Below are 4,734 nucleotides of genomic sequence, written 5' to 3'. Positions count from 1 at the left end.
TAAATTCAGCAGTAAAAGAAAATCAAAGCAACATCATTTATCAATTATCGACTCCACATTTGAACTTCGGAATAGAAAAATCAAGATATATACTTCATGCAATCAAATTTAATCAGATTCCACAGTAGCTAAGGCTCCAATCTACTGTTATTCACCTCAAAATGAAATTATTCAAATCCAAAGACCTAGTATCAATACAAAATTGATAACTTCTAACAAAAAATAATAAACCACGAAGCGAGAAACTAAGGGAAAAGAACATGCAAGTATTCAATCCTCGTGAAATGCAGATGCACATTAAGCTCAAACAACAATTAGAAACTATCACTCCCAAAAACCAAAAACCGCGGGTTAGTAGGATTGGGTAAGTAGGATCATGGGTTAGTGAACCGAAACTTGTAGATAGTTAGATAATTAAATAATTCGAAGTTAATTAAATAAAATATTAGACTAATTAGAATTAATAATTTTAGGTTAGGAAATTAAAATTAGGTTGGGTTAAAACTTATTTTTAAATATGAGTTTTAATTTGAGAATAATTTTAAAATTGATTTTAATTGAAAAGGAATGACCTACTTGAAAAATGAAAAATGAAAGAAACTGTGGTGGTTAAATGAGCAATGACCCAAGTTTTAAAAATTTGGTGCCTAGTTGACAACCCCACATATCCTTCCCTCCCATTCTTCATCTTCTTCAAAAATTTACCAAACACCAAATCAAAGTTTTTTATCCGAAATTAGTTCATCTTTTTTATTCCTAAGCTCTCTAAACACAAAATCTCTTTTAATTTTGAAGAACACTCATGTTTTCATCCTTAAAATCCTCAAGAGATCTTCACACATTTTAATTCGAATTAGCTCTATAGCTCTTCGATTCTGCAAAATTAAGTTGAGATTCTAACATTTTATGATTAAATTAAGTGAGCTATTATTTCAATTCGAGATTTAAATGGTTTAATCAAGACCTCAATATATCACTTGATTTTAGGTTGATTTTTGGCTTGAAAATGGTAGATCTTGTATTTCTTGGCTAAACTTTGGTTTTAAAGTGTTTTCTAACTCATTTTGATCTAATTAAAAGGTATTTGATCTTAATTTAACAAATCTTTAATGAATTTAAGCAAATTAAATGTTTTCCTCTTTTAAAAGATCATATAAACTTGATTTTTTCTAAAATATATATATTAGTATAATTGGGTAAAATTTATGGTTTAGATCTATAATTGAATGATATTTAGGATGTATGAAGTTAGAATCCAAGCTTAGAAACGAGATTTGAGTGGTTAAACACCTAATTCGACAAAATTAGTTAAATTTTCGGTATAAAAGTTAAGAAGCTTGTGTAACACCTTAATACCCGTGTCCAATGTAATTAAATAATTATAACAATAATAGCATGTTTCCATGAGTAACTTCTATAGTATGTACATACAAAAAGGGTAAAAGTGTAAGGACTTGAGCTTAATGTATAACATCATACAACTAAAACTTTTCTATTCATTTGGTGATTTTTCTCCTCTTGACCGAATACACATACATAATATGTATCTCAAATGCTTAACATGTTAGTTCAAGCATAACATAATTACACTCATATCACAATATGAACTTATAAGTCAAGTTGATTTCATTTCAAGATTTATATCTAAACCATTATCAAATCCATACATAGAACTTTAGCCATATTCGCATGGCTTTATATACAATACTATCAAAATAGCAACCTCCCAAAATATCATTCTATACATGCCATAATGTCTACTAGAGTTTTAAACAAAGATACCAAAAAGGTGGTCAAAAGATGCGATGACTTCATAACGGTTTCCAAGCTTTCCTCGACAAGATGATCTATACAAAACCAATAACACACCAAGTGAGTTATTAACTCAATAAGTCCTAAGAATTTTCAATAATGTAATGATACAATTATCTTAACAAAAAAAATAAAGCTTTAATCCAATATTAGCCGAATTAAAACATGACATCACAAGGAAATCTTATGTCACATGTGTGCATTATGAATTTTGTACACACTTACCCGAATTCACTATGTACTCATACACCATTTAATCACAAATTGAATATACTATGGTAAATGTCATATACAAATCATTGGCGTATATACATATATAAATGACAAACAATGTTCAATTATTTAAATAAAACACAAATCAAGCCGCTCAATCTATCAATCAAATCTCCAATCCATTTAGATTTATTTATCACTAATTTATATCTTTGTTCAATTATATACTAATTGAACCGATTACCTTTCTCTTCTTTCTCTCTTCCCAAGCATTTTCTATTAATATACAGATTAAAATCAAATTCCATGTCTACTATCCATGCACATTTCATTTCTCCCAATTTAATGTTTTAATAATTTCCATTTGCACAAGTAATTCTCCACAATTGATGTCGCACACTTAGTACTCGATTTAAAAGTCCGCACACATAGTGCTCTTACTTATTCGCACACATAGTGCCACGTTTCCTCGCATACATAGTGCCATGAAGTCTCGCGCACATAGTGCCACTTAGTTTTTGCACATATAGTGCCGCATAACCTTGCACACATAGGGCTGAAATTTCTTATCTATAGCTACCACAATATCATAGATAGGTCAATAAATCTCACATTCGATTTTCAAAAACTCATACATACATACCATGGTTTCTTATCCAACCTATTTTGTGTCATTTATGTGCATTTTTAATCGTAACCTAAATTACTTAGGAACTTACCTTTTAGTCGGATGAATAACTCCGATCAGCTACTCAACCGCTTTCGCTTTTACTTTGGCCGAACTTGGCTCCCTTTAATCTTGAGCTCCAACTAAGCAAATAAAATAATTCAATCATCGTAACCCCAATTTATATTCATTCCTCATAGACACACACACAGATTCGGTATCCCATCTAATACTAACCAAGCCATAACAATTTAAAGTTTAACCCTTAAACTTAATGCACATCATCCAAACATACTTCTCATCTATTCCATTTATTCGCTACATATACAAGATAGATTTCGGCAAATTCACATTTCCAAATTTTTCAATACTAAATAATTTGTAAATTAATTAGCTAAACTCATTTTCGGTTAGTATTCATTTAAATACTATCAAGCTCGTATACTTCTAATTTCATGAGTTCAACATCTTAATGTCCATTGTAATCACTCAATTAAATTTCTAATACATAAATTAAGCTACTCAAACAATCTAAATTTAAATTCGGCAAACACCATACCAAACTATTTTAGTCAAATTCTCCATAGCACATAAACTAAAATATAAAAATATAAATCTTATTCCTTCATCCATATCTCGGTCAATTGCTCAAATTACCCCATAAACATGAATTTTGCAATTTAACTAATCTACCATGAATCATTCGGCCTTAACACTTTTTGAATTATTTCTCATGCAAGAAAGTAGAAAAAAAATAAAATGAACATTCTATTTAAACCACATATAGCCGAATGCACAAAGTATTACCCAACTAACAATTCAACAAGATTTACCTCATTCTAACATCTACTTATTCAATTCAACATGAAAACAACCTCAAATTCCAACATCTTGATACACGGCCTAGTGCCCAAACCACCATAAAATTTTGATTTTCTTGACATGGCCAAGAACTGCATTTAACAATTAACTTAAACATATAAAAAAAAATTCAAAAATCATTTCAAAACTTACCCCCAAGTAGCAAAAGAGGGTGCCGAATTACTTTAGTGAACTTTCTCTTTTTCTTTCCTTTGGTTTCGGTTTTTGCAAGAAGAAGAAGATGAACACTTATTTTTAATTTCTTCTTTTATTCATCTTAATATTTTTTTATTCATATTATTTGTGATATTATAATCATTTATCAATATAATATTATGATTAAATTAAACTTAGTGGAGGACATCATTGCTTGGCCGGCCACTTAATGCATATTGGGCATTTTGCCATGCAAACCCAAACTTCCATACTTTGAAATTTTTTTGGTCCTCACACATTTACCTAACATATTTTCTAAGTTTCTCAACTAAGTCCTTTCAAGTGAAATTCCCATTCATATGACTAAATTAAAACATCAAATTTTTCACACATGCACTATCACACATAGAAGATATAAAAATTAATTTAATAAATTTTATGACTCGCTTTTGTGGTTCCGAAACCACATTCCGACTAGGGTCAAAATTAGGGCTGTCACAGCTTGGATATGTGATTTTTGAATAATTTGATTATGTATAATGCCTTTTTAGTTAAGAGACTTTTTATTTGGTTGCAAGAAATCTATGCATTAAGAGTAGACTTGAGAGGTTATTGATGGACTACTCAGATTTGATGATAAATATGAGATATGCGTACGTGTTGGATTTGTTAATATTTTTATATATAGAAAACATGGGCAAGGTCAAGAAATTTTTTTAGGAGTTGAAATTAAATTATAATTTTTATAATAGTAAAAATGTAATTTCACCATTTTAATAGTTTATATCTCTATAATTTTTAAAAGATTAAATGAAATTTTTATAACTTTTAAGGGGCAAAGTGTAATTTTATACTTATTAATTTAAAATTTTAAAATTTTAAAATATTATAAATAAAAAAATTTCCTATTTTAGGATCTGGAGGCCTTTATCAGCGCTTGACCTAAAATAATATTACAATTTAATATAGTGGATTGAGAATTTATAAAGAGAGAATAGTAGGGGAAAAGACAGAGACACAGGGTC

General features: G+C 29.2%; 1 long non-coding RNA gene across 1 annotated transcript; it reads right to left on the bottom strand.

The window, feature by feature from the left end:
- Positions 1 to 1,608: 1,608 nt before the first annotated feature.
- Positions 1,609 to 3,813, bottom strand: LOC107888099 (uncharacterized). Its single transcript, XR_001681283.2, has 3 exons — positions 3,707 to 3,813; positions 2,745 to 2,835; positions 1,609 to 1,847 (listed from the first exon to the last, which is right to left on the bottom strand). It is a non-coding gene; the product is annotated as an uncharacterized lncRNA (long non-coding RNA).
- Between the last annotated feature and the right edge of the window lie 921 nt (positions 3,814 to 4,734).

The sequence above is a fragment of the Gossypium hirsutum genome, chromosome A03, assembly GCF_007990345.1.
Source record: "Gossypium hirsutum isolate 1008001.06 chromosome A03, Gossypium_hirsutum_v2.1, whole genome shotgun sequence".
NCBI classification, from domain to species: Eukaryota; Viridiplantae; Streptophyta; class Magnoliopsida; order Malvales; family Malvaceae; genus Gossypium; species Gossypium hirsutum.
The sequence above is the reverse complement of the archived record's forward strand: the minus strand, read 5'-3'. Positions and strand labels throughout refer to the sequence as shown.